General features: G+C 47.8%; 1 pseudogene; it reads right to left on the bottom strand.

The window, feature by feature from the left end:
• LOC102769977 overlaps window positions 1–1,294 on the bottom strand; it is an 11,299-nt pseudogene extending 10,005 nt beyond the window's left edge.
• Between the last annotated feature and the right edge of the window lie 5,380 nt (window positions 1,295–6,674).

Below are 6,674 nucleotides of genomic sequence, written 5' to 3'. Positions count from 1 at the left end.
ATCTCCTACTGGGGATGTGCCCGCAACCCAGGTACATGCCCTTGACCGGAATTGAACCTGGGACCTTTCAGTCCGCAGGCTGACGCTCTATCCACTGAGCCAAACCAGTTTTGGCCAATCTCAATATTTTAATGAAGTATATTTACATATTATATATTGAAAATTCCCCCACCATCAAAGCAATACAACTTACTCATCTTATCTAATAAAGAGGGAATATGCAAAATGACCATCACACCATAAAGGTCAAGATGGCTGCGCCCACAGCAGAGGCAGGGATTCCGTAACACAAGATGGCTTCACCCATAGTGGAGGCTGAGTTCCTGTAAGGAGCCTTAATGAACAATCAGCAGGGACCTGAGGCTGCGCACCCCCCAGACCTCCATGGGGCTTGACAGGGTACCTCAGGCCACGCCCCATATTCTGGTGCCGTGCTGAGGGACCTCAGGCTGTGCCCCCAACCTGGCAGGGCTTGACAGGGGACCTCCGGCCATGCCCCCCACCCATGAGAGTTTTTTTTTTTTTTTTTTTAAAGAGAAGTTGTGTTTGTTTGTGTTTTCGTTCTTTATTTATTTATATTTTTATTGATCAGAGAGGAAGGGGGGTGGGGGGAGAGAGAGGTAGAAACATCAATGATGAGAGAAAATCATTGGTTGGCTGCCTCCTGCATGCCCCACACTGGGGATTGAGCCCACAACCCAGGCATGTGCCCTTGACCGGAATCGAATGCGGGACTCTTCAGTCCACAGGCTGAAACTCTATCCACTGAGCCAAACCACATAGGGCAATCCCTTGATATTTTTAAACTGAGGTTCGATATACACTTAATATACTTTCAGTCTCAAAGGGCATCAAAATATCCATTGCAAGACTCTTCTGGTGTGTGTGTGTACATGTGTGTGTTTAACCCCTGATTTCTGTACAGTCATTTAAACTTTTCAGTGCAGCTTAACATCTAGTATTCCATCTAATCTCATTATTTTATTTTAGTTTATTTTTTTAAAATATATTTTATTGTTTTTACAGATTAATTTTCATACGTAGGCACAAAGCGGTGGAGCGAAGACTGAAGGCTCCACCTGGAGTGAAGACTTGGGTCCTGGGTGCCGGAGGGAAACTGGTGCTGGCAGCCAGGGGAAGGGAAGGCCGATTGCACAAATCTCTTCATGCAACTGGCCTCTAGTCTTATCTAATAAAGAGGGAATATGCAAATTGACCGTCATACCATAACAGTCAAGTTGGCTGCATCCACAGCAGAGGCAGGGATTCCGTAACACAAGATGGCTTCACCCATAGTGGAGGCTGAGTTCCTGTAAGGAGCCTTAATGAACAATCAGCAGGGACCTGAGGCTGTGTGGTGCTGGGCCAGGCAGTGGACCTGAGGCTGTGCCTCCCCCACCCCCTGCCTGCTGGGGCTTGACAGGGGACCTCAGGCCACACCTCCCGCCCCGATGCCAGGCTGGGGGAATCTCAGGCTGCACTCTCCGCCTGGCAGGGCTTGACAGGGTACCTCAGGTTGTGTTCCCTGCCCAGTGGAGCTTAACAGGGGACTTCAGGCGGTATCCCCCGCCTGGCAGGGCTTGACGGGAGACCTCAGGGTGCACCCCCCCGCCCACTGAGGCTTAACTGGGGACCTCAGGCTGTGCCCCCCACCCCGATGCCAGGTTGGGAGAACTCAGGCCATGCCTCCCACCCTGGTGCCAGGCCAGAGGACCTGAGGCCATGCCCCCTGCCATCAGGGCTTGACAGGGGACCTCAGGCCATGCCCCATACCCACAGGGCTTGATGGGGAAGCTCAAGCTGCGCCTCCCACCCTTGCTCGGTCTTGGGGGACCTGAGGCTGCACCCCCTACCCTGGTGCCAGGCCAGGGAACTTGAGGCCACGCCCCCTGCCCAGCAGAGCTTGACGGGGACCTCAAGGTGTGCCCCTGCCCTGGCCTGGGCGGGGGACCTCAGGCCATGCACCCTGCCCTGGGCCAGGGGACCTCAAAGGGACCTGAGGCTGCACCCCCCCGCCCAGTGGGGCTTGACAGGGGACCTCAAGCTGCACCCTCCACCCCAGAGCTGGTCTGGGGGATCTCAGGCCATGCCCTCTGCTCTGGCTCCAGGCTGGGGGACCTGAGGCTGTGCCCCCCGCCCAGCAGGGCTTGACAGGGGTGGGGCTGGCTGGGTCTGGGTCTTGCATGATTTCGAGGTGCATGTTGGTGGGCAGGAACTTGACTCTGGTTCTCGTGACACACCCCAGACTCTGACAGGAGGAAGATTTTCATATACACTTTACTAATTTTCTTTCATCTCTGACACTTCTATTATAGAGAAAGGGCAAATAGCAATATTACAATATTTCCTCTAATTAATTCCCTTGTAATGTGCACAAATTTCATGCACTGAGTTACTAGTATTTAAATAACACACATTTGCTATTAAAACTGAAAAGAATTACCTCATGCTTTATGTTGCCATCTTCTGTTTCTCTTGTTTGTAATGGTAATATACTTGTCAGTTTTGCTCCTGTGTCATCATTTAATATATTTTTATAGTTCCTATTATGTGCAAGAGTCCTTGCTAGATGTTAAGGAAAATACAAAAAGGAGTGAAATATTTTTTGACCTGAAGATATTTGTATTCTAATAAGGAAATAAATACATACTATTCTAAGTAAAATTGACTTTCCTCACATTTTAAATTTAGTCCCACCAGGATTGTGGTTTCATGTCTGTCTTTCCTGCTTGAATTGCCTGAAGTCAGAGATTGAGTCTCATTGATTTTCCAATCCAAGCATTGAGATCAGTGTCAGGCATGTGGTAGATGTTTGCTGTTTCATGTCACTCCCTGTTTTAAATCCTTTAATTTCTCCTTATTGCCTTAAAGATAGAATTCAACCCCTCAGCATGTTAGGTAAGCCCTTTGGGATTTAAGTCTGCACTGTCCTGTGTAATAGCTACTGCTACATAGTTTGAGCACTTGAAATGTAACTAGTCTGGACTGAGACGTGCTTAAAAGTAAAATACACATTAGATTTTGGTGACTAGTATGAAAGCAATGATGTAGAAAGGTCCCATTAATAATTATTATTATCTTGATGACATGTTGAAATGACATTTTGGTTAAATACATTTCATTAAAATAATTTTCATCGTATTTTTGCTTTTTAAAAATATGGTTACTAGAAAAATTTAAATTACATATACGGCTTGCATATATGACTCATATTTTTATTGACAGATGCTCAAGCCCCCTGTCTAAGTCTTTTCCCTTAGTTTCCACATGTACTTTGTTTCCACCCTTTAAAAAGTCTCTTTTCTGTGTTCCAAAAGCACATACTAAATTCCTGCTTTAATACCTTTGCAGCTCTGCCTGGCATACTGCACTCTCCTTAGCATAGTCCATTGGCAAAGGCCAACCTACTGCATTCCACTTAAGACTACTCCCTCCCAAACCCTATTTTAGATCCCCTGTGCCTATAATACCAAGTTATCCTTCACAAAGCTTTATATAGGACCCCCCCACACACACACACACACTATATTATATTTGTTAGTTTACTTCTGCCTCTTTTAAGACTGGGACTGACCCTTTCTGACTTTCTTGCATTGAACATAGTTTCTGGTTTAGCCTAAGTCTTAATTTTTGCTGAACAAATATACAAGAAGGACCTGGCTGAATAGCAAATCTAAAGGGAAATTTAAGATTTTTTTCCCTCTGAATCTGGATGATAGCTTTAAACCAAACCACCCAAGACTCCCACCCCATCAAGAAAAAGTTCATAATGGGCCAAAAAGGCAGCCACAACCTCACACACCCCAAAACACCCCCACAAAAAAATAAATGAATAAAAGCACCAACTCCAAATAGAAACCACTACAGAGTTTTCTGTAAAGCTATTAATAGTAAACATTTATTTTTGAGAGGTTAACTTTCATAAAACTAAAAACTACTTGTATTATCTGGTCTTCACTCCAATGTCAAAAGACCATGAGAAAATAACTGCCTCTAAATTAAAAAAAAAACTGGAAAAAGCTGTAGAACAGTGACAGTGTCTTTTCAAAACAGTCATTAATTTTTTTAACAGTAACATAACTTTTCACTGGAGATTGTCAGATTGGTTCTGCAATGCTGGCTTCATCCTTTGACCTTAGAAAGGCTGGTAAATTCCCTGGTAACCAGTATTGAAGACAGGCCCCTGGTTTAGTTGAACATTGGAATTAGCAAGTGCAGTTCCTATGGGTTGAGTCCCATAGTCACATCCAACAAAATGCTCTCCGCCGTTGTAGCTATTAAAAATGGGCTGGTTACTGTAGGCATTGTAGAAGGGGCCATATGCTTGATCAGAATAATTATAGCCTTGGTTGCAGGGCAAGATGTGAACAGGAGCAGGCACCATGGTAGGATTACCCACATCTCCACTCGCCCTGTAAACACCTTGGTTGACTCTGAAGTCTCCATAAACATTTGGGTTGACTGCCACAGCCCCATAAACATTTGGGTCGACTGCCATGGCCCCATATACATTTGGGTTGACTGTGATGGCCCCATAAGCATTTGGGTCAACTGCGATGGCCCCGCTAGCATTCTGGTTGACTCTCACAGCCCCATATACATTTGGGTTGACTGTGTTGGCCCCACTAGCATTTGGGTCAACTGCGATGGCCCCGCTAGCATTCTGGTTGACTCTCACAGCCCCATATACATTTGGGTTGACTGTGTTGGCCCCACTAGCATTTGGGTCAACTGCGATGGCCCCGCTAGCATTCTGGTTGACTCTCACAGCCCCATATACATTTGGGTTGACTGTGTTGGCCCCACTAGCATTTGGGTCAACTGCGATGGCCCCGCTAGCATTCTGGTTGACTCTCACAGCCCCATATACATTTGGGTTGACTGTGTTGGCCCCACTAGCATTTGGGTCAACTGCGATGGCCCCGCTAGCATTCTGGTTGACTCTCACAGCCCCATATACATTTGGGTTGACTGTGTTGGCCCCACTAGCATTTGGGTCAACTGCGATGGCCCCGCTAGCATTCTGGTTGACTCTCACAGCCCCATATACATTTGGGTTGACTGTGTTGGCCCCACTAGCATTTGGGTCAACTGCGATGGCCCCGCTAGCATTCTGGTTGACTCTCACAGCCCCATATACATTTGGGTTGACTGTGTTGGCCCCACTAGCATTTGGGTCAACTGCGATGGCCCCGCTAGCATTCTGGTTGACTCTCACAGCCCCATATACATTTGGGTTGACTGTGTTGGCCCCACTAGCATTTGGGTCAACTGCGATGGCCCCGCTAGCATTCTGGTTGACTCTCACAGCCCCATATACATTTGGGTTGACTGTGTTGGCCCCACTAGCATTTGGGTCAACTGCGATGGCCCCGCTAGCATTCTGGTTGACTCTCACAGCCCCATATACATTTGGGTTGACTGTGTTGGCCCCACTAGCATTTGGGTCAACTGCGATGGCCCCGCTAGCACTCTGGTCGACTCTCACGGCCCCATAAGCATTTGAGTCAACTCTGATGGCCCCGCCAGCATTTGGGTCGACTCCACAGGCCCCGTGAGCATTTCCGTAGACTCCACAGGCCCCACAAACACTTTGGTTGACTCCGCCAGCCCCGGCAGCATTTGGCTTTGTGGGGGGCTCTCCACCCTCAGAGGCATTGTCTAGCTTGGGAAAGGGAACGTCTCTTTCTCTCCTCAGTGGCATCTTGGGAATTTCATTCACAACAGCAATTTTAACTTCACACGGCCTGGAGCCCAGGAGATGGAACCTGGATTCTAGCAGCTTCCTCACCGGGACTTCGTCAGTATAGGTGATAAAACAGAAAGATCGTCTTTCGTTTGTTTTTGGACAAACTGGCAGCTCAATATGCTCAATCACCCCAAATGTCCCAAAGTACTGTCTAATTTTGTCTTCTGGCATCTTAGGGTTCACCCCGCCCACAAAAACTTTTCTCGGAGGGAATTTCAGGTCCATGGCCTGAGCCTTTTTAAGCTCAAATTTCCTCCCCTCCACTTGGTGCTCTTTGACTTGCAGCACCTTCTCAACGGCCGCCTTATCTTCGAAAATCACAAATCCAAACCCCCGGGATACTCCAGTTTCTGGGTGGGTTTTAATAGTGAAGTCGACAATCTCGCCATATTGGGACAAATAGTCAAAAAGAGCTTCCTTACTTGTATCGCGGGAGAGTCCCCCGATGAACATCTTCCCATCGATGTGCTCCGTCTTGCTGGCCTCAATGCGGAAGCCCTGGGGGAGCTTTAAGTTGAGTTTGCCTACGGCCTTGGTGAGAGCATCCATTTTCTGAGGCGGCGGCTGCGGTGGCTTTGGGAGAAACTGCACTAGAGCCCCAACGGTCGTCCGTGGATCCACAAGGGGTCACAGGGCGTATCCGCAAGGGGTCACAGGGCGTTCAACGTAATGACGTAATGACGTAATGACGTAGGAACCGGCGTGAGCGAGCATTTGAACTTCCTTAAGGAGCAGTGTGGCCTGTCCCTTGTTTCACCGAAGCTGTGATTGCTGCTCACTAGCTGGCGAGCTGGCGAGCTGGTGTGCTTCCGCTTTTCTCTTTTTTGCACCAAAGGCGCTAGTCTCCCGCTTACAAGCAACTTGTTCTCTTTGGGAAGTGGCTCTTTTAACATATTGTTAAACTCGTTTCTTTTTTCAGGTGGAC

The sequence above is a fragment of the Myotis davidii genome, unplaced genomic scaffold, assembly GCF_000327345.1.
Source record: "Myotis davidii unplaced genomic scaffold, ASM32734v1 scaffold1416, whole genome shotgun sequence".
NCBI lineage: Eukaryota > Metazoa > Chordata > Mammalia > Chiroptera > Vespertilionidae > Myotis > Myotis davidii.
The sequence above is the reverse complement of the archived record's forward strand: the minus strand, read 5'-3'. Positions and strand labels throughout refer to the sequence as shown.